Raw genomic sequence first — 24,460 nt, forward strand, 5'->3', positions numbered from 1 at the left:
TCTTCAGCGGGAGTTCGCCGAATTGGAACAGAAATACAAGGACTACTCACACTTTTACACTGACGGATCAAAAACATCAACCTTCGTGGGGTGTGCGGTTTACTCCAGTACCTTCAGGAAAGTTCGACAACTCCACACTTGTGCAAATATTTTTACTGCTGAATTGTACGGTATTTTAATGGCTGTTGAATACTTATTAGAGAACAATATTATGAAAGCAGTTCTGTTTGTCGACTCCCAGAGCGTTCTTCTAGCCGTTTCGTCCTTAGCAGACAGCAAAAACCTCCTCGTGCAATGTCTTCGGGTACGACTAAACCGAGCACTTCATCTAGGACACCAGATCAAATTCTGCTGGGTCCCGAGCCACGTGGGCATTTCTGGCAATGAGAAGGCAGACTTGCTTGCTGCCTCTGCAAAGGAATGCCCCAAACTGCCTCTTGGCCTGCCACACCAAGACCTGAAACCGATCATACAGAAATCGATTATCAACTCATGGCAGTTGGATTGGGATTTTGAAAAAGAGAACAAGCTTCACAATATCAAGCCCCAACTGGGAGTATGGGAGAGTTCGTTCCATAAAGTCCGTCGGGTTGAGGTTCTCCTTTGCCGCTTAAGAATTGGTCATACCCGTTTGACTCATTTGCACCTGCTCTGTGGTGAGGATGTTAAACTTTGCGACAACTGTGGGAAAGCTATGACTGTTTTGCACATCCTGTGGCATTGCAAAGCTTTAAACCAGGAGCGCCGATCATGTTTTCCAGAACTCTTTCGAGATCACCTTCCCTTTCATCCATATTTTCTGCTTGGCGATCAACCATTTATACCATTCGATCGAGTTTTAAAGTTCCTTCATAACACTGGCCTTTTACACCAGCTGTAGCTTGCAGTTCTTTTAGATTACACCTCTAAGCCCTTTGGAAAAACCTTTGTTTGGCGCAATATGGCCTTAGTTGCTCTTGCGCCATAAAACCCCAATCATCATCATCACCGTCGCCCGAAGCCAATTATACTATCCATTCAAGCCACTTCAGCCTTGGTGAACAATGCACCCTGCACGCTCACGTGTCCAGCAGCTGGCAAGCACGAAGGCCGATGTGTGCAGAAATCTTGTCCTTTGACGACCGTTTTGGGGAGGGTCACGCTAATCCGGCTTGACGCGTCCCTTCAATAGCACTCCGTTTATTGTCACCGTTTTAGGTTACAATAAGTAGCAGTCAGAACATTCCTGAAGGTATGAAACCGGCCATGTCGCGTCCGCGCAAGCGGTTCCTCGTGTCTGCGTTTATTACTGCAGGAGGTCATTTTCCTACTTTGCCGACGGCTGAAACGCGTACTATGTCCCGTCGAGGGTCGTCTGGACACATTCCTCTTTCGAATCCACCGAAAGATTCCGAAAAATCAGAAGCCGATCCCGATTTACAAGAGCACAAGACCCGGCGCCCGGCTACATCCGCAAGCGACAAAGCAAACGAGAATCGAGATGGTCCTTTTATGACGTAGTGGCGCGTCACGCGTGACTAGCCAATGGCGTGCCGCTGCGGCAATCGCTTCTCGTTTCTTCGTTTTTTTTTTTTTTCGCGTTTAGGGTTATTTTGGGTCAAATGGTTGCGATATATGGACTCGGCAGGCACAAACACGTCAGAATTAACCATTAACTCATTTCTTTTCTGAAAGCTCTTCATCTTCCCTTTAAGACTTTAAACCCATTGTATCTTTTGTTCTCAATATTGTGAAATTGGTCGTCACATGAAGGCATTTATTCAATATTTCGGTGCATTTTGTACAATTTATACGTTCAGTGCATAGCCACGAGGCCCGCAATATACAGATAAGCCAGCTTCATGGGCTTTTCCTAGGAGTGATAGGTAGTTACATATTTGTATTGGCGTGTTACTCGCGCTGTGAATAATTCTTTAATTGAATTTTTATTATCACAACAAAGGCATTGAAAGTGAGCATTTTTTTCATGAGTTTTGTTTTCCTGGTGACTTTATTCTGTCTAAAATTAAATTCAGATATATATTGTATCAAGTAGGTGCTACATATAAATCAAATGAACGCGATATTACCTAATCAAGTGGTTTGAAGTACCCTCGATTTCATAAAGATTAGTTGTTTTGCATTGTTCTTTAATTTTAGACTTTTCATGCTTTATCTGCTTCAAACTTGGGGATGTTTTATGCTTTTGCTTCAACTTGGGGATGCTTTTTCTTTTTTTTTTTGTTTTTTTTCACAAATGTGTTTTTGTCATGCTTGATATAGGAAACATAAAAAGTGTTTTCGGGGCTTATGTTTAGAAATTAAGGCACAAAAATGGATTTGATCAACTTTCAGATAAAGCACGCGAGACCTAGATACCTGGGAAACGTAAAAATTTGACTTTAGTAAAAACAACGGGTGTGGTTTTCGCGGAGGGAAGCAGTCTTGCAGAACGTTTAGTTCTTGTTCTTTTATAGGTCAACAAGAACTGCTCAGAAATATTTTTATCATAAAGCTTTGTTTGTTTTTCAAGGAAGCTCTAATGCAAAGTTCTTAATTTTTTTCGTACTTGATAAACCGCCTTGGCAGTTATCGGCACTTAACGTGGAATACCAAGATCAGGGAAACATTTAGTTGTACTCCGAGTTTCACGTATGCGTGAAAGAATTTGATATCCCAACTTGTACACTAGGAGCAGCTGCACCTTTTGACTGCACCGATATGCAATCGGTGTCACGTAATGTAAATTTCCCGCCAAATTTGGCGTGGAAGTTTAATTGGTGTGAAGGTCACATGATGTCAATATCCCCGCTAAATTTATTGAGGAAACTGGATTAGTATCTAAATCACGTGACATAAAGTCATACGAGATCATTTTTCCTGCTAAACATGGCGGGAAAATAAATTCGCGTTGAGGTCTCGTGACATCATTGCCCGTAACGTTTTTTCAGCTACATTTAGCAAGAAAACTGAATTTTTGTATAGGTCACGTGACATTAGGTCATGTGACGTCATTTTCCTCGCTAATTATAGCGGGTCAATTCGAAGTTACGCTTTTGAGGCTCCCTTTCACCTGAAAACCTAGCCTATAAAGATTTCACGTTAAATGAGACATCCCTTGGAAGCATTAAGTGTTAAGACATTTTGCAACTGCCGCTGTACAACCCAGGACCTTTTTCTCTTGGTCACGGAATGCAGTGGCCTAAGAATAAAAGTATATCACTTATATAGCGCTAGAAAAAAACCTAGGAAGTCATTCTTGAACGTGGGAGAACGGAACCCCTCAGGTTCAGCAAATAGGAGCACCCTGGCTAAATAAAATGTATTTGGAACCCGCACATTTACCACAAAATTTGCACCGTATGTGGGGAACCTCATAAATTGATTTTTCCGACAGTCCTGGGATATATACATTAATATACCCTTCTATTTCTTTTGCAGCTGAAAAGGCAGTACGAATGTGGTATGAAGAAATTGAATACTACAATCACCAAAGCGGTGGTTTTTCCTCAAATACAGCTCACTACACACAAATGGTGTGGAAATCAACAACCCATGCTGGATGTGGCTACGCCGTGTCCAGTTCCTCCATATGTTTTGTAGTTTGCAAGTACTCTCCCCAAGGAAATATTCCTGGTGATTATCAGAAGAACGTCCTCCAGCCTTCAAGATATTGAGTCACCACCTGGTCATCAAGTGATATGTCCAGTTATAACAATAAATATGCTTGAAGCATCTGTTTTAACATTCAGGCGTGAGTGTTCTTTGATCCTCTTCAGAGAGTTTTCCAGACATATTTGAAGACAAATATTCAGCTTCCCATCGTTCAGTAAAACAAAATATACACGAAACAACAGAACAAATAAAGCATCTATAGAAATATGGTATAGTTATATAAAGTATAAAATATATTTTAAACAGCAGTTAATGTTGACTAGCGCACATATATCTCAAGAATTAATCCGAGCTACAAATTCAAAATCGGAATTAAAGAGAAATGTGTAATCGTGCATTATTTCTTTCTAGTCTACACTCTCAGACAATATCAAAAAGCCCAGTGGAGTGAGTGGCTTACAATGCCTGCCGAGCTACCTACCAGAAGAAATCTGAACCATTACTAAAGCTACAGCGACGTTTCAGGTTTTAACATCGACGCCCGCTGGACTAGCTGTAGTTAATTTAATGCTGATTTCGCCGAATAGGGATGTGTTACGCCACCAAAGGCAAAATCTAGCAAGGATGGATTTACGGTTACAAAAGGCTGAACAATCCGTTTTCGGGTGTTTGGTAGTAAGTTCGCAGAATAACTGACAATGAGCATTTTTTTATTTATATCGCCGATCACAATTACTATAAGATACTCAGCAATCGTCTGCCGACCCGACCAAGTGAGGAGTAAAGCCAAAACTTGAAGAGCCGCTAAAATGCCACTTGTTCACACAATAACCTCGATAATAGCTCATCTCTTTTTCTCGTTATACAGCATTAGAGATCTTCAGATCCACGCGGTCACCTGGACATTACTATATAGTCCACGAGTATTCTATTCATGAAAAGTGCACTTTTAAAAACATGCTAAAAAATTCCCGTAAGCATCTCATCTTTGAATCAGTTTTTAATGAGTTGACGAGCAGGACGAGTTCTAGTAAGCTGTAAATCATATGTTGTCAAAAATTCGTGTGATAATAAAAATTAGTACAGGGCAAAAGTAAACCCCTGCACCTGTCCACCTATCGAGCGCGTTGACGTGATCCCCTTTTTTTTCAAGCTTTAGCTCAGTTGCGGCCTGGCAAATTTGTACATGCGCACCAGGATGCGTGATGGCTGCTCAATTAGAGGGTGAGGCAAATTACTGCAGCTTCCTGCAAGATGGCGTCCCACAGAGACATGTACACATCGCTAAAAACGTAAGTAGTGGCATTTACAATAACCCAAGGGAAAATTGTAATCAATTATGCCTATATTTGCCCTTCCACAAAAATAAATAACCCTTATATAAAAATAAACCTGTTACTTTTGCCGCGTTTCTTTTACCCATGTTGTACTAAAGGAAGACACGAAGCAAAAATGAATTATTGAGTTTTATTTTTCATCCGTTTGTATATATTGCCTTTGTCCATGCAGTCGTCGTCGTTTGGACGGTTGTTGATTGGACTGGACTGGACTGGATGGTTTTGTGGGGCCGCGTCGCGGTTCCCAGCGCTCTCTTTTGCTCAGCCCTTTCAGTCATGACGTCCATTTTCCCTCTTACAAAAAAGAAAGATAATTTTCTCACGCTTCCAATGACGCTGACACTCGATAGGAATGATTGTCTCTTCAAAGACAACAGTATGCGGAACGCAGGCTGCGATCGAAGAAAAATGTGGTTACTGCATCCGAAACCACCGGCGCCGGGAGAACAGACTGGCTCTTCTAGCAGAGCAGTACGGGCACCGTTGCGATGTTGGAATTTCCATCTCTCGCCGAGTCGGAATCTCTCCGCTAAATGATAGCAGATGTCGTCGAGAATCCGGATAGCAATAGCAGCGATTTAAACATAAACTGTATGGTTAATTAAATCTTTAATATACAGGGTATTTCTCGAAACGCTGGCCAAATCGTCCCTGCGAAAAGAATATATCAAACAGAAAATTTGGATTCTTAAGGGTTCTGCCAAAGGTGGTGGTTTAAAATAATAAAAACTATTGATATAATTAGGTTATAAATTACATTTGAATAATTAACTTTTAAGATTGAACATAGAAAGATATGGTTAAAACTGAAAACATCTAGGCAATAATCAATGCCACAACATAAGACCCCACCACAATTTCCGGCCTTTTTGAAAAGCAAAAAAAAAACAAAAAAACGCTCCATATGGACATTTTTAAACTTTGATTTTTTACCAGAATTTATCTCCGCGCCAACGGACCTGCTCCCTGTCGTTAAATACGGAAACACGACTCGCCTCGCTCGAAGGTGGGTTAAAAGGTGGCGTCTGTCGAGAAACGGAAGCAATGCGCTATTCGAATAGCACTGCATAAATAAGCTTTGATCCTTTGGTTCACCTCCATCAGTCAAAAAATGCGCAGCAACGAACGTTAGTGGCGCGCATAAACGAAGGGGAGCACGACTACTGGCGCAAAGGTGTGCTCCGATTTGAAACTGGAAAGCGGATGTGCATATAAATTTAGCATTTCTTTCTAAACGACGAAAACTGTAAGTAAATATAGCTTTTAAAGTGGTTTCTTCAGTTGCATTCGGCTGTATTTAGTAAGGTTTAGACTCAAGTAAAAGCTTTAAATTTATGAATTAAAAAAGTGATTTACTAGAAAGTAATTAAACAAAAATTATACCTAACGCCATTTTTTTTCAAATAGGCTTACTGAAAGAAACAAATACGACATTAATCTCTTTTCTGTGCGTAGCGCACGTGAGTTGCGCGTGTCGGCCATCAGCAGGGTGTAAGATAGGCCGGCGGGGAAACGAGAGCCGATTGGGCGACCCGATTGTGTCCCCACTTCAGGCAGGTTCGTGACACTTCACATAGATGGCGCCACGCAAAAAAGAATCGGAATACAAAATATCCTGATTCATTTTGCAGGCAACACGACCCACTGGCAATTTATTTTGTAAACTCTGCATAAACCACGCAAGTTTAGTGGAGCAAAGTAACAATATATTCAAGATGTAGGTTCTGTTTTGCCTGTAGTTTTCCATTACAAGTTAAAACAATCGAGACTGCACGCAACACAGATACACTAAGGCGACCTGAGAAGTCAGCTGAGGCGTGTCCTAAATGCCTGGACGGCGTCGATTCTATTCCGCGAAAAGATTCGTTCGGCGGTGTAGCTTTTAAGTTTCCACTGTTTACGAGCAAGAAAGGTAAACAAATTTTAGTTCGACGTGAATTGAAGCCCGCGCTACACTGTTACACTACACTGCTGTCGCAGTTGGAAGAAGTAAAAAGCGGAGATATTTAACACGGGTGATGTTGTGTTCCGGCGACAGAGTCACCCGAACTGAACATCGCCCCTGTTAATTATCTCCGCTTTTTCCTTCTTCAGGCAGTAACGTTACCCATACTTCGGAACACAAAGCTAGCGCCCATACCTCAAGAGTCTTGGCCGTCCCCGGGCGTCAAAACATGACTAAATACGCCGATTTCGTCTGCTACCGCCAAATTCGTCCGCTCCAAGCGCATTCGAGGGCTAAACGAACACGACGAAAAACGAACATGAAGCAGATGTTTCACAGACAAGTTTAGATTGCCAGCCTCTGACGCGGTCTGCAAAATGCATCAAAGTTAAGAAAAATTTCGGTAAATTATCGTCTGCTAATTTTATTTTTCCAGGATTTAATAAATTACACTTAAAATCATAAAGTATCCCTGACTTGGCACGTTCTCTCGAAGAGTTTCATACAAACACGAGTCCATCGCCTTCCGTATGCCGCCGCGCCGAAGGTACCTGCCGAGCAAAAGCCGCCAGGACACAATCCGGACTCATTGCAGAGGCAGGTTTCTCTGCCTCTGTGGTGGCTTCTGGTCCGCAGAAGCAGGACTCACTGACGAGGTAGGTTTCAGCGGTCTTGCTCCCTGGTCACCAGAGAGCAAAACCGCTGAAACAAAGATGCGCTCTGTTAGGAAACCGGAAACCAGATGCCCGTCCGAATTTTACGTTTTCTTTAAGCGACCTGTCTTCCGCATTTATAAAATGAGTAAATTTAGTAACCTTCAATAGTGCTTTATTTTTCCTAATTAAACTGTTGATTAGTAAATTTTAGGTAATTGTTTAGGTATTTAGTATTATTTGGCAATTCCTGACGTCCGCCATCGAGGGCCATTTCTTCCCGTAGAGAGTTTCCTTTTTTGTGAACCGCCCTATCTTTAGTAATTATTTTAAAGCCTTCACTGAAACACCTTGTATATTGCTCTTCTTTTTCAAATAAACCCAGGTGTGTTCGAGATTCCAGATTCCCCTGTCGGTTATTTTATTTGCCCGTGTCTCAGGCTTTAGATGTTTCTACACCAGACCGCCTGAATACTATTGCTTCGCGCTGCCTTCAAAGGCACCCTCTAATGGCATTTGAGCTTCTTACCTATTTATCTTATTACCTCATTCGTGGTTTGCGCTAATCAGGAAATGAGTATAGCAGCCACGAAATAATATTCGATGGCGGCAGAAAGTGTAGAAAACGCGCGACCAGTGACGTTACCGGTAACCATTTTGTCATGATTGTTTTTATGCAGGCTAATCCATCGTTATTTTTTAAAGAAATCGTTTCTATTGAACGATAGAAATTGAAAATGGAGAAAAATATATTTGAAACGTGCAGAAACAAGACGGATAACAACAAGACCCCCCGCTTCCCCTTTACGGAACTTTCCAAACCAGTCGGCGCGCATTTAACCTAGCACTGCTAGCACGAGTTGATTGAGTGCTGCTCAGATAACCCTTCGCGCGGGTGCCTCATCACCCCATCGGGAATCGGCATTTCGGGCTAGTTGGAGCGTGTACGCGACGCTTGTTTCAGCGTTTGCTGTCTGCCTTGTGTCGTGTGCTGTTCTCGCCGTTCAGTATGGTGCCTCCGTTTTAGAGCGCAGCTCTTAGGGGCCCGTTCCCGGCTTGAGCGGCGTCGCCGTCGGCGTCGGCGTCGCCGTCGCCGTCGGCGTCGGCTTTGGCGTCGGCGTAACGGCAACCCTCGTAACCCTCGTGAGGGTTACGAGGGTTGCGGGTGCTTCTGAGGGTTTTTACCCTCAGAAGGGTTACCTTCACAAGGGTTACCCTCACGAGGGTTACTTACCCTTGTAGCCCTCACGAGGGTTACGGGGGTTAGTAACCCTCGTGAGGGTAACCCTCGTGAAGGTAACCCTTTTGAGGGTTACGAGGGTTAGTAACCCTCGTGAGGGTAACCTTCACGAGGGTTACTAACCCTCGTAACCCTCAAAAGGGTTACGAGGGTTAGGTTACCCTCGTGAGGGTAACTCTCATAACCCTCGTGACCCTCACGAGGGTTACTTACCCTCGTAACCCTCACGCGGGTTACGAGGGTTAGTAACCCTCGTGAGGGTAACCTTCACGAGGGTTACCCTCACGAGGGTCACGAGGGTTATGAGAGTTAACCTCACGAGGGTCACGAGAGTTACCCTCACGAGGGTCATGAGAGTTACCCTCACGAGGGTCACGAGAGTTGCCCTCACAAGGGTTACTAGGGTTACCCTCACGAGGGTCACTATGGTTACCCAGGTCAAGTGACCCCTCCTGGGGTCACGTGACCTGGGGATACCCCCCGAGGTCACGTGACCTCCGTTGACGTCATAGCCACTGATGACGTCATCAGTGACGTCACTGATGACGTCACCGGCATCCGCATCGTCATCGTCACTGATGACGTCATCAGTGACGTCACTAATGACGTCACCGGCATCCGCATCGTCATCATCATCACTGATGGCGTCATCAGTGACGCTACTGATGACGTCATCGGTATCGTCACGTGACCCCCCGACGTCACGTGACGCCCCAAGGTCACGTGACTCCCACAAGGTCACGTGACCCCCAAGGTCACGTGACCCCCCGCCCCCCGAGGTCAGTTGACCCCCCCCCCAGTACCCTTCCCTCCTCCTCCTCAAGAGCTGCGCTCTAATTCGGCGTTACAGGGAGTTGTAAACGGCTTTCATTTTTTTTATGTGTTGGTGTGCACAACGTCCGTGCGCTCGATTGGGCGAGTCTGCGTGGACGGCTCTACTCGTTACACCCAGAAGCTTCGTAGGCCTAATCAGCTGGACGCGCTTTCATGGGGTTGGCTCAATCTACTTAGGGGCGCGCCAATAAAATGTTTTCAGGACGATCGCGTCGCAGCGTCCATCTCGCTTCGCGTCCTCCCTCTTCATTATACAGGGAAAGTGAAAGGGATCAATGGCCGTTTGAACATATGGCATAAATCAGTTTCTTGATATATCAAGCTAAAGTTTTGTACAGAGGTGGCCGGCAAACGTGCACTACAGGTATAAAAATTACACTGAACCAATTTACCTCAGGAAAAAGTGAGAAATGAAAAACTCTAAGTTCCTACTTGCAGCGACCATGCTAACCAAAGGTGTCTGATAGGCTTAACAGTTGACTGATGTCATCAGCGCTCTCCGCGTCGACAGGAGGCACCGAGTGCTGCCTTTTCCACAGGAGTTTCGGTGATGGCACCACTTTTGTCGGTGGCTTCTTTTGGATTATTCTCTCCTCGTTGAGGAGCCTCACCCAGTGTAGAATTGCAGGGGAGCCCGGAGGTCGCACTTGAAGCTCCGCCCGAAAACCACGGCGGACCTCTTTCGTCGTCTTGCACGCCCCGTTCCAGAGAGCAGCTGTCACTCACTCGTTGGGAGCTGAGTGCACAATGGAGATGACTTGCACTCCAAAACAGCACGGGCAAATGTTGCAAAGAAGAAAAGATACGAGGTAGCAGCCAGGGGATGCAAATCAGACGACGGCATGCAGCAAAAATAAATTACGAAAAAAAAAAACACAAAAAACAATAACATATGTTCTGTTGTTTTCGTTTAATCTTCATTGTTGGTGTTTTATTGGTAGAATAAAATAATCATACGCTGACAATTCGTGCAGAGAAAGAGAAAATCGCCCTTGGCTCAGAAATGCTGTCTGCTATTGCCGAGGTCATCGGAAGCGCCCGTCGTGGCCGCATGCCAACTCACGTGCCGCCATTGAATTAGCCCACGGCCGTCGTAGGCACAGATTTCACGTTTTTAATTTCCAACTTTGAACTCGGTAAGTAAGTACTTGTATACCCTTAATTCACGTTCTTCGGCTACCTGTGTATAAAATCGTAGCTCGATACGTTCAGAAACCGATTTATCCTGTCCCTTCAAACAGCCATCGACCTTGACTTATCTTGTACACTTTACACGCTGTTGTACAGTCAACGGCACTATCAAATGACCTATTCTATACCACGTCTTTTCAATGAACTGCCGGAAAATCTGCCGAACCTTCCGTTGTTTAAAATAGCGAAAAGATGAATAATCAAATGGTGTCAATGCACGCGCATATACATACCGACAATGTGTTGCTAATTTATTTATGATTTTCCAAAACATTAATTCGTATTGCTCTCATCATGTTCTTTTGTATTTCGCAATGTTATAAAAATGTCATGTATGCTTTTGTTCCGAAATACTTTGCCCCGCTCAGTGTCAATGACACTTGATTGTATCATTTCGACGGTGCAGCTGCCCCGTTTTGTGTATTTTATTTTGATGTTGCTGTTGTAGTTTCTTTTTTTTTTTTGGTCAAGTCTACCCAGGTGTATTGCCCGTACTCACACAAGCACAAAAGTTCTTTCGGGAGACGGATTCAGATGTTTGTAAAATTAATCAACAATAAACAATTACTACTACTACTACTACTACTACTACTAACACCGATCGAAGGGACGAATGCCAGTGAATTAAAGCGGTATCCACTTTATTTGAATGTTTGTGATCGGATATCTAAGTAGGGTGTAGTTCTACTTCTCATAATGCATCGACGTCTCGTGAGCCTCGAGGTTGCACTCGGCTGAAGAGGACGGCGAAAGGCAACGTGCGCGTGCTGGAGGCCTGGTGAATTGTAGAGATCACCTGTACTTCTCAGCTTGTGACAGTCACTATGAACCAGCACGCGGCTTTGACAGCACAGCTGCGGTGGCGCTGCTGTCTTCAAGGGGCATGCGGAGACGCTTCACGCGAATTTTTTTCTGAAACGTTCTTTTCCCCTGTGTTTCTTCTTCGACTAAGTTTCCATGCTTTTACCGCAGCCTCGGGTTTTCTATATCATGATCGACATCCACCAGCTCGCCTGCGCACTCACTGTTTTTTTCTTTTCTGCACTACCGCAGAAAAGAAATTATTACACCTGGTTTGGGAAAGCGCTTACTCTTTTTAAACCGTTTGTTTTATTCGGAAATGTTGGCTATAGCAACCCCACCTTAATGAAAAGGCCTGCTCCTTTCCACCCAAACGTCATCACTGGTGCATTAACGCACAGCCGCCTTTGCTGGCCTCATCATTGCCGACAGCGCGCCTTGCTGGGTCTCGCCACAACCGCGACGCTAGCACGTGGTGACGTCAAGACGACGGCGTCCGCCGCTTGGAGGGCGACTCTCTTCAAGTTTCAGAATGTTTGCCGCTTGGCACGGGTCGGGGGTCCACTAACGATGGCGTCATGGGAACGCCTGGCCTTCTAAATAGTATTGGCTAAAGTTCACACCTTGCCACGCCGGCGCATACGCAGGACCATCCGAGCGGATGAACTCTCACTTTGTAGGACTAGGACTCGGAAACTCCATAGCAGGTACGATGAATGCAAATTTCAGATACGGCACGCTGAGGAGGCTTGTCATTGGTGAAGTAAGGATGAGGCAATGGAGCGGAATCGAGAGGGTAATCGTCCATACCGTGAAGATCCTCAGAATTGCGCTATGGAGGGGACGCAGAAACGACTGCGGCGCCAGAGCGGTATCAAGTTACGAAAGCCCCAAGCTGCTGTCGCTGTGACACATGAAACGCGGTGGCGCCAGTTCACTAGGATGTTCAAATGCGATTGCATTTCTTTCTGCAGCCGTCTGGGAAAATCCTGTTAAATTGCACCACACGAATGCGCATACGCCAGAGTGGTAAGGGGATAAATTGAGAGAAAGAAGAAAACTTCGAAAGTGCCCCAAGGTAATCGAAATCTGGAGCCCAAGGTTGTAATCCCGACGCTTAACCCTTGCGACAAAAGGGAGTTGTGCGAAGGGTACTTATTAAATGTCATAACATTTTGTCGGCCAAATGACAGTGCTCAACGTGCAAATGGAGCAAGTGGGTAGCTCGGAATTTCACTCCCTATGTCGAGAGTTCGTACTTTTGTCCGCCATAGTTCAAAGATTACACATCAATTCCAACAAGGGTGCACTTTGGTAAGGAAGTAACTGGCATATGCGGAGATGAATGAACACCTTGGGTCAGAGTTGGGTTGGAGTAACGGTGTTTATGAATGAAAAGAGGTGACTCCTGAAAACTCAAGGCATTGTAATATACTAAACATGTGGATTTATATGGATGAATAAGCGAAGAATATATCTAGAGGAACATTAAGGAGAAATAATCAGGAAAGCGAAAGTGAATTCAACTTTTATGACACGCAATGCACTGTGATAATATAATATATATAAAGTGGTCAGGATTGCACGAAAATGACTATAGCGCCAAGATAAATTTTGTAAACTCGGTACTGTGAATGAGGCCAGAGGTACTTTGTATCAGACCAGAGAGCATATGGGGGCGCACTAAATGATAGCGTACAAGGGCACATGCGCGGCTCGTCTTTTAGGAGAAAGGCAATTAGTGCATTGAAATTTTAACCGAATGCGCGACTGAAATGATGGATATGTTGTAGGAACGGAATCTATGCAAACAATCATAGCTTAAGAAATATAAACACTAAATAGACGAACCCAGTCCGACAACTACCATTTACATACCCACACACTATTAATGGGGCTCAGCAGACTAGTTTTTTGACAAATACAGTAAAATTAATCTAGACGGGGGGGGGGGGGGGGGGAGAGAGAGAGACTGCGCGAGAAATCAGCTTTATTAGTCAGGTCACAATTACAGGACATAAAAAGAAGAGATGTGTGATAATTCAAGGGAAATCTTTCTACTATTTTAGGCGAGACCGGGAGTGTTAAGGTCCAATATATATAGGCCAAATTTTAAAGAATAGGCGCATATATGCCATATCCCGTTGTGACAGTGAAATGTACATCCTGTGATTTTAAAGTTCACGGAGGTTTTTCCTGTCCTTCCCGAAAAGCTAACGGATTTGACTGGAACTCTGGGTTTTGATGGTAAGGATGAAAGAACAAATGAACAAAAAAATACAGCAACAAAATGAGGTTTTAAGGTTGCTAGAAGGGGCCCAGAAAAGGGTGAGAACACTCAAAATTGGTAGGGCTGGATGATTTAGCGAAATACGGAATTTTTTCTAAAATTTAAAGAGGAGTGGAGTAAATGTTTATAGGCAAGGTGGCGCAAGCTACTGCCCGACACAAAACGTATAGCCGATACCATTCATACAATCATTCATCCAAACATACAATACACGCTTGCTGAAAGTGATCTGGTCGTTTTAGAATGCCTCGAAGAAAAATGGGTCGCGGACTGAACATTATATCGTTCGACAGATGCGGCAGCACATTGAGCCTCAGCATGCTCGACGTGCCAATCAAACGCCAGGAAAGAAAGAACAGCGTTTCGATATGGAAAAACAGGCAAAATTGGTTTATTTTATTACGACCAACGAGGTTCGTTTCAATCAGCGGAAATATGGCCTTCCGAAAAGGAACATCGCAGCGCGAAATTTAGAATTCCCTTTTCCCCCTTTTTTAACACAGAATTCTTACGGGGATTCACTGCGATATATTTCCCTACTGAAAAATCTTGCACAAATGTATACCGGCCTGTACTGGTGCATACCGGAGTCCTGTATTCTCTTATCGGCAACCGGTAGCTCTGTACCGGTGACCTGTAACCACGTACTGGCGAAGCCGAAACGCCGTACCGGCTGCCCATACCATGTACAGGCGGCCGGTAAACGCGTATTGCCAAAGCCGGTGCGCCATACCGGTAACCGGTAACCGCTAACTGGCGAAGCAAATACGCCGTACCGGCTGCACATATCATGAACAGGCGGCGAGTGAACACGTTCAGCCGAAGCCGGTACGCCACACTGGTGGGCCGTAATCACGTAACGGTGGCCAGTAATCGATGCGCGGTCACCAGCAGCCACGTATCGGAGCGACTGGTTACGCCTTACCGGCGCCGACAGTTAAACCGGCGGTCGGTAACCTCGTTCAGGCTCTACCGGTATACAACATTTAACGCGACCAGAAATGATCAGACCTCTACGGAAACGCGCGCACCGCGAAACTAAACTGTGATAATCTTTTTAATAAAGAATTTGAATCAGAAACTCACATATTGGGCCATTTCAAATTTAACAGTTTCAGCTGTCAAACTCAACCATTTTATGGCATGCATATATGAAGTCATAAAATGCGGATATCAAATCCATGGGAAGCGAAGCCGAGATAGACGGGAGTTAGCTTATCAGCATAGCTTTGAGCCTTGTACCGCGGTAGTTTCGGTTTCGGTTTATTTCACATCGGATTGGATTGGCTTCCGTAGCTGCAAGTCAGACTATAGGATGACAACCAACGCCGGGCAAACAATATTTTTTTTAGCAATAACTAAACTTAACATGGTAATTTTTTTATAATTTTAAATATTTTAAAAATATTTTGAGTAATAATAGTACTAATATAAGCTAGGGAGAATGTTATTTCAATCCAATCCAGTCCTTACGTACCCACGCCGCCAATTGACCCCGTAAGCAATGACGTCACGACATGGCGTCTGGGTCCAAAAAAACCGTTGCTAGGGACGTTGCTATGAACTAATGACTCCACATAAGGCTAGATTTTTCCTTACAAGCAAGTAAATATTTTTTTGTAAGCAACCTAACTTCTTGATATCTATCTTGTCGTCTCAGTTTCGTATTGCAACAATGAAAGCCATTTCTGAAGTATTACACTCCGCTTTGCTTTGGTAGCAGACGACACGATAGATTTGCTGGCCTCTGTGTAGCGGGCGTCTTCATTGAATTGCGTCGGTAAACAAGCGACAAAAACAAGTGCGTCGCCATGGCCGTAGATGCCTCCGCAATGTGCGTTTTTCTTTTTTTCTTTTTCTGTGAAGAACCCAGCTTAGTTTAGTGCGGTGAAAATGACGTAAAATCAAACCACGTCATGCAGATCAGTTACGACGACGACTTGAAGTGCATTACCGGCTTATTGCAGATCAGCATGAGAAACAAATCGTACGCAAAAGGTAAGGGCACAAACGAGCTGGCGGTGGTTAAACATTTCGAAAAGACCCCGAGATTGGGACAATAAGGGACGGACAAACACAAAGTCTCAAATTGAGATTTTGTGTTTGTCCGTCCCTTATTCTCCCAGTCTCGGGGTTTTTTCGAAATCGTACGCCATCGAGGTAAGTCGTTAATTATTATTATTGTGGTTGTCAGGGCATGTCTATCGCGATTTGGGAGTAACCATCGCAGCGATGGTTACAACCAGGTACGAAGCACCCTCACATTGCGCGAGTCCGTAAACAAAATTTGGGACCTCAACTGATCGCTTGAAGTGCTTTTCTTACGGGTGCACTGGGATCTTTTAGCAGATGATCATCTCAAACGACGCACGGAATTTCGATAAACCATAGTTTGCCTCGCACCCTACTACGAATTCGTATAAATGTCTCCACTCGTGATATTTCATACAAATGCAATATCAGAATACCGTCTTTATTCACATAATCCAAACGACGGCGCCGGCTTGGCCGGGCCGGCGTGTGGCAGACGGCATACTTTGTCGTCTGCTGCAGGCATCGTGACGACCGGAAGTTTCAGTCGTGAATATTTCAGAAACAAACGATTACCGGCACACTTCTGTCGAAACACATATGATATTCAAGCTTTCTATATCTGTGATTTTTAGAAGTTTAAATCCTACTGCTGATTTTTGATCAGTCGGGTTTTCGTAGTGAAACCTAGCCACATGTATTTGTCCATAACAACGGCCCTAGCAACGGTTTGTTTGGACCCATGCCGTCACACTTACGGAGTCAATAGGGGGATGGCACCACGTGATTTTTCTGAAGCCTAGTCATAAAAAAAGAAGTCGACCCGGAAGTCGGCCGGTTGCGGTATACTATCAAAATCTATGTCGTTCGGTGGGATTTGCGAGTGATGAAGTTGTCAAAACTGACGGGCGTTGGGCTAGTTGGTTGTTCGTGCTTGAAGTTAGACGCCAAAACGGGGATACAGTGATAGATGCAGACAGGACGAGGCGCCTCGTCCTGATTGCATTTATTATTGTGTCCCTATTGTATTGGCGTTTAACTTTAAGCATGACGGTCAGAGCCGACGGAGGAGTGCCGCCCGGCGATGCCCGAGGTCGTCAAGATGCGGAGTCTGCGAACCACAGAAGCTTGAAATCCGCGTGATAACGTCGAGCACCGCTTGAGCAACAGTTCTGAAGATGGAGAACGACGTCAAAGGTGTAGTCTGTATCGAAGAGTCACCTTGCAAAGTGTTTGCGATCGCGGCGGTCGCGCTTGATTGTGTGGGTGAATCGTGCTGGTGTTTTCTAAACGCGATGAGATCGTGCACATCAGACAACGAAGCATAAGCACGGTATCCACAGATGAACTACACCAACAGAAAGTAAGGCGAAGTCACACCAAACTCGCACAGTTCAAAGGCCAGTACGATATATATAAGCCAGATTAAAGAGATTACCACGTCTTCTGTCAACATTGTAATTATTTTGTCTGTCTGAAAGGGGTACCGTAACTAATTTATAAGTCAATGTTGTGTTGAAAATCTACATCTATGCTGTAAATAAGTGTTGTATATACTGTTTTAATTTTCGTAATGATTCTATTGTAAATAAAATATGTGAATTAAGACGCCTCGAGACAAGTGGAGCTGGGCGTTATTCGCGGTGACAGAATGAAGCTGTCTCAGCAAGGTAAGTTGATATCCCACGAGCACAGTGCACTCTAAGAAAAAAGTTGGCCTCAAGGGACTAACGGCAGCATTTGGTCCTCTGAATTCCCAGTTGCTCCCCCAAAGGACCTTCCGGTTCAAGCTAGGTACCGTGCGCAAAAGCTGAGGACTAACTGCGCTCGACTGGGACTAACCGATAGGCGTGCGGGAGCAAAGCAGCCATTAGTCCCGCTCAGGCAGGGCGCATCTGTTTGATTTAGTCCCCGAAGGCAAACGGAATGTTCGCCAGGAGGACGGATGATATTTCGCTTTTCTTGGGGATTGGGGAGACTCAGCCCAGCACGGCTAAAAGTGTTGACAAAACTCAGACGGAACCGGCGAAGTTGTTTAATGTGCCATGAACGTTCAGACATTACATGGTGGAGCTTCACGCGTTGTGCGATTGCGAGTTAACGAATGTGTTAACTCTACCTCACCCACCTATCTTGTCAAAAATGATCTGTTGCCATTTCACAAGTCCCATTCACGTAATTTGCCTTCGCGCAAAGAAATGATCATTTATCCAAACGCAACACCTCCAAATACTGACACTTTTTTCTCTTAAATGAAACTTGGGAGTTTGTAGAAGCCGCGCTTTCAACACCGGAGTCTCGCAGTCAGAATAAACGGTCACTTCAATCGCTAAAAATGAGTTACTGAGAACAAGTCGAGCCCCGTCTCTTCGTCTCCTCGTAACCAACCTTTCTGGGTAGTCCAATGTCGAACACAAAATCCGCAACGACACACTTGATGTACGGCACGTTCCACTTAAACAGCACATTCAGGGGTAGTATCCAGACGTCTTCATGCCATCGTCGTCGCATTTCAGATGAACAACGAAGAACGAACCGCGCTCGGAATGTCACCCATGGCGACACCCTGCTAATAACAAAACAAATGCGAACTAAAGAAAAAAATCCCCCGAGAAAACTGAGAAGAGGGAGAGAGAGAGAGAGAGAAGAAAAAAAACGTGTTTGCTTGCACGTCACTTGGCCGGCGTGTTGAAAATGGCGACCTTCGACCCTCTCTCGTCCTTGGGGAATCAGTGTGTCCTTGTGTCGTGTGTAGTGGGAGGGGGGAAAAGAGATTCTCGGGTGCGCGCCCTTTTCCTTCCCACCAACCCCTACACCGCATCCTTGCGTTTTCGCTCACGCGGGGGGTAGGACAGAGAGGGTCCGCCGGGAAAATGAAAAGGGGATTTTGTTTGAAAAGAACCTGTTTTTAGTACAGGCTTCGTCAGAACTTAGAAGCTGAGTTTGACGTGGGCGCGTTGGTAAAGTTGTTGAGGTCGTCTCCCATCATTGCGAGATCCGGTTTGGATTCGCGGTACTGCAACACTGCACTTGATCTGTTCTGAAGTCACAAGACAAGGAAACTCGATTAAGGCATGTCAAAACACTTCTGTTTATGGTATATTTATTAAATGCGGCTTCAGAAAGTGTTTTATTTTCAGCGCGTTCTCTAGCTTCCAAGGCGCGCGCCATGCTCTATTCTTTTTGTCACCATGGTGGCTTATTTTGTTACGCAGCACAGAGACCTGGTATTCAATAGTATCGAGCAAAACGCCAGTTCTACCAATGGCTTATTTTTTGTGTTTTGCAGACCCTGGCAGGATCGCTTTACCATAAAGGCCTGTTCGCACATGCAGCAGAGAGCTACAAGCATAGCACTGACCTAGCGCTAAGCGCGTGCTGACGGGAGCTTTCATCAGCTTTGTATCGCACCGTCAAAACTGTTGCTCATGGCAGACGAAAAACAGCTCACGACACCTGAGCAGCACTACTTCAGCGCTTCGCTGAGTGTGAGAAGCGGCCTTAATGGATACATTTATTCGACTGTACAGACTTTCGCGTTGATGGCGGGAGCTCATTCCGTCACTTTGAAGCATAGTTCGAGCACGCACACGCTGAGCCTGAAATTCGCAGCGAACGGTCTACTAAAAATATAATATTGCGCTGGTCTGCTGTCAACAGATCGCATGTTAGATATAAACCATTGTAGCCCTTTTGTAGCCTATTTGTTATTTTATTATGTGTGTGTTATATCTCATACTTTTGTTGAGCGATCGGGTATTTCACGCTGCCCCTGTTGCTAATAATTAGAGTTCCTCGCATTAAGCTGCCGGTGCCCCAATAAACGGTGCTTGGACCACGACCGGTTCGGACAGACGTCTCAGTGTTCAAGCCATCGTCGACGCAAGTGCACTCTTCGGAATTTGGCTTTATGGTGGATTCTACCGTTCAAAAACTTCGACTTCAGTCATCCTTGAATGCGATGTGTATCTACGAGGCAATAAAGCTACATTTAACTTGAACTGCACGATTTCGTTTCGGAGATTTGTGGCTCGGGACCAAATGTAAAGGATAAACCTTTAGTCCCAGGGGTCTAAATCCAAGGGCGCAACGTTTAGACCCAGGGGTCCAAGTGCAAGGGCCTAACAGTTGGTCCTCTGGGTTCATTTGAAACGGTGTAACAGTTAGTCCCAGGGGTCCAAGCCCAAGGGCCTAACAGTTCATCCTCGAGGTTCAAATGAAACGGTGTAACAGTTAGTCCCAACGGCGCTAGTGTGAGGGACTAACGGACGGGGCGCAACAGTGACTCCCGTTACAGTTGCTTCCCTAGGGGACTAATGGTGGTGGCAGCGCATTTGGTCCCCCGAGGAACTAAGTCGCGTTCCCTTTTTTCTTAGGGTGTAAGGGGTTTAGAGGTCATGATTCGTTTTCATTCCTGTGTTGGAACTTCCGAATTTTCGGGCCGACGCCTGGCATCGCTAAATCATTTCTCGTTGTCAAAGAGATCGCGATGACAACGTCTACTCTTGTGCGTTTTCGCAAAAAAAAAAAGCCTTTTTTTTTTTAGGAGCAGCTTGGAAGAGAATGCTATATAAAGCGCACGGTAGAACCGCTGCTCTGGGCCGGCTTGTTCGAATGCAGCGCCTCAGCTGAGACGAACTTAAAAAAATCCCTGTCAAGGTTGGAGCGCTTGTGACGCGATTTAAGATTGAGCGCTATCTTTGACACCGCTTTCTAGAGAAAGTCTCTGCTGAAACGCTGCTTCCAGCGAGCCGCTCGACTTACATTACGAAGCCTCCTAGAGATTCACCAACAACGTAGGTGCGCCGCGAAGAAGTGCTTTAGTTGTGAAATTTCACAGTTCATGCTCCAATCGTAGCGGTCGAGAATTACAAAGCAAAACATCACATGCCAACGCTACAAATCTGACACCCACCGCCTCAGTGCTCACTGCCTACTCTGCAAATACAAGGCAAAAGAACGACAAGCAGACGCTACAAATCCGACACCCACTGCCTCCGCGCTCACTGCCTACTCTGCAAATACAAGGCAAAAGAACGACAACCAGGCGCTACAAATCCGACACCCACTGCCTCCGCGCTCACTGCCTACTCTGCAAATACAAGGCAAAAGAACGACAACCAGGCGCTACAAATCCGACACCCACTGCCTCCGCGCTCACTGCCTACTCTGCAAATGCAAGGCAAAAGAACGACAAGCAGACGCTACAAATCCGACACCCACTGCCTCAGCGCTCACTGCCTACTCTGCAAATACAAGGCAAAAGAACGACAAGCAGACGCTACAAATCCGACACCCACTGCCTCCGCGCTCACTGCCTACTCCGTAAATACAAAACAAAAGAAAGACAAGTAGATGCTACAAATCCGACACCCACCGCTTCCGCGCTCACTGCCCATTTTGTAAATAAGAGGAAAAAGAAAGACACGCAGACGCTACAAATCCGACACCCACCGCCACAGCGCTCACTGCTTACTCTGCAAATACAAGGCAAAAGAACGACAAGCAGACGCTACAAATCCGACACCCACTGCCTCCGCGCTCACTGCCTACTCTGCAAATACAAGGCAAAAGAACGACAACCAGGCGCTACAAATCCGACACCCACTGCCTCCGCGCTCACTGCCTACTCTGTAAATACAAGGCACAAGAACGACAACCAGGCGCTACAAATCCGACACCCACTGCCTCCGCGCTCACTGCCTACTTTGCAAATGCAAGGCAAAAGAACGACAAGCAGACGCTACAAATCCGACACCCACTGCCTCAGCGCTCACTGCCTACTCTGCAAATACAAGGCAAAAGAACGACAACCAGGCGCTACAAATCCAACACCCACTGCCTCCGCGCTCACTGCCTACTCTGCAAATGCAAGGCAAAAGAACGACAAGCAGACGCTACAAATCTGACACCCACTGCCTCAGCGCTCACTGCCTACTCTGCAAATACAAGGCAAAAGAACGACAAGCAGACGCTACAAATCCGACACCCACTGCCTCCGCGCTCACTGCCTACTCCGTAAATACAAAACAAAAGAAAGACAAGTAGATGCTACAAATCCGACACCCACCGCTTCCGCGCTCACTGCCCATTTTGTAAATAAGAGGCAAAAGAAAGACACGCAGACGCTACAAATCCGACACCCACTGCCTCAGCGCTCACTGCCTACTCCGTAAATTGAACATACCATAATAGTGGACATACCATACCATAATAATAGCTCACCATAATAGTGCCTCTACTAGAACCTGCTAGAAAAAGTCACAGGGGGGGGGGGGGGGGCCGACTCGTCCCCCGAGATGCATACCGTTTTCGGAAAAAATGTGAGGAGGGTAGGGGAAGAGGCGGCTTCAAAAGACGTTGCCTTGCGGAGGCTAGGCTTGTGACGTCATGCCATCCCCCTGGTAGGGGAGAGGCGGCTTCATAAAAAGTTGCCTTGCGGAGGCTAGGCTCGCGACGCTATGCCATCCCCCTGCCGCCAATGGACCAAAGCCGCCTAGACGTTAGGGCTATCCCGTCCGGTGTGTGTTGGTGTCGGTATGTACTACACACACAGCGAAAAAGTACACCCCTGGACGTGTAAACCGTTGTCCCAGGGCGGACTCCCCAAATGGTGTTCGTTTTACACGCGAGGCTTTCGTTTGCATTTCGTTTGCACCCGAGGTCTTGTGTAAAATGAACATCTTTGAACGTGTACTTCGTTCTGCGATCACACGTCTAGGGGTGTTTTTTTACAATGGCGGCCGTTTGACGCAAGGCGGGTTCTGCGAGCGAGGCCCAGCGCTTTACACGGCTTTTCGTCGCAGCGAAAGCGTAGTTTGCACGTGTTCGTTCGTAATCGTCCATACGTGCTGAACTACCGCAAGCATTCACCCCCAAGCGCCGACGCCGTATCCATTACGGCGATTACGCGACAGTGGGAGCGACCATCGACTGCATCCAGCAGTGTGCTTCCCCATCGAGCAGGTCTCGTTCGCGTGGCGGTTCAGCCGATCGCCGAGGCCTCAAGCCGGTTGCATTGTCACCGATGCCGGGTAATTTCCACAGCAGTTATCTTTTCGCGACCACAGACATGAACTTTATTGAAAAAGCCCGTTTGCCGTGAGCGACGGCGAATAGCTCCGACACCGATCAGACCCGACCCTACCCGACCGGCGTTACCGACGTCCCGCTCACCTCTTTACCACGAGCAAAGTTGTACGCGACGTTTCGACGTATCCACTCATATCTCGTGTGTACGGAAATTTTGCGGCTTTCCGGGTACGTATCGGCTACCGAAACGGCCAGCGAACGAAGACGAACTGAACGCCGGCGCTATGCGCCATTTAAACACGCGGTTACTTTTCTACTAGACTGTAGCTATGTGGTGTGGTTCCTTGCACATAAATGGACTACGTACAAACAAAGATAAAATAAGATTGGGCGGCTGCTTGCGCCACCTAGTGAGTATGCGGAAAACTACAAAAATGAAGAACATTTCGGCATTTGTGGAAGTGACACACTCGAACACGGACGGCAGGCAGCATACCAACACATATATCACAGCACAAACTACAAGATCAACATACAAGCATCTACATAGACAAACAACGAACAGAGGCACTACCAACCGGACACTCCTACTCAATTGTAACAGAAGCCCGCTCAGTATATGTAGCAGACTTTTTGTTTCAGACGAAGGTCCGGTGACACCCCCCGTATTTTATATGAACGTAACGATATTACACAATTATTACTTATATTGTACGGCGACATAAATATAATTTGGGAAGGTACACATTTCTCTTAGTCTAGATTATAGATGAAAGACACCCTATATTTAAAACAAAATGTTTCGAGCTAGCCAAAATGTAGCAAAATATGGTTTCGTTTTCGGAAGTTCGAGCGCTCAAGGCTGGAATGCGCTAGCGAAGTGTGTGCTTGCTTCTGTCAAACTATAATCCATTGTATGACGCTCTCAAAGCTGCTGGCTGCAGCCGCCGTCTTGGTTTAGGGTTTGATTTACACGCGCTCCCGTGGAAATGAAATTATGCGCGCTCGAGTCGATATTATTGACAGCGTGAAGTATAAACCGAATGTAAACGATTTTGCGAGCGACGAGAAAAGCGACGGCGACCCGGCCGCTTCGCTGACGCTCAGTCACTCGCGCGACGACGCAAGCCGCATGAAAGCGGAACGATATTTTCTAGAAATCCAAAAACCGAGTGACGCGACGAGCGATAGTAAGAAATCTTCGTAATACGTCGCTGACTCGTCGCTGTCGCCGTCGCTCGCTAAATCGCTTTATGCATTTCAGCCTTTATACTCACGCTAGTGCCGACCTGCATTACCCGCTGAGCCCAAGCAAGCGATAAGGATATTCAAATATGTCACAACAGTGGCGTGCAATCGCGAAGAAAACATATATCTCAACTTCCTGCAGTTTGACGTCGGGATCCGTTACTTGTTCTGCTGTCACCTTGGCGAAACGGTCACTAAAGAGAAACTAGTCAGTTTGTTTTATCAGAGATTATAAAAACCTTATCTAGCCACTGTTATGCACAA

The 24,460-nt window shown here is 45.8% G+C and overlaps 1 pseudogene; it reads left to right on the top strand.

The window, feature by feature from the left end:
- The window catches only part of LOC115330655, a 38,534-nt pseudogene extending 34,855 nt beyond the window's left edge, over nt 1–3,679 (top strand).
- Nucleotides 3,680–24,460: the final 20,781 nt, after the last annotated feature.

This window comes from Ixodes scapularis, unplaced genomic scaffold (genome assembly GCF_016920785.2).
Source record: "Ixodes scapularis isolate PalLabHiFi unplaced genomic scaffold, ASM1692078v2 ptg000460l_1___fragment_5__unscaffolded, whole genome shotgun sequence".
NCBI lineage: Eukaryota > Metazoa > Arthropoda > Arachnida > Ixodida > Ixodidae > Ixodes > Ixodes scapularis.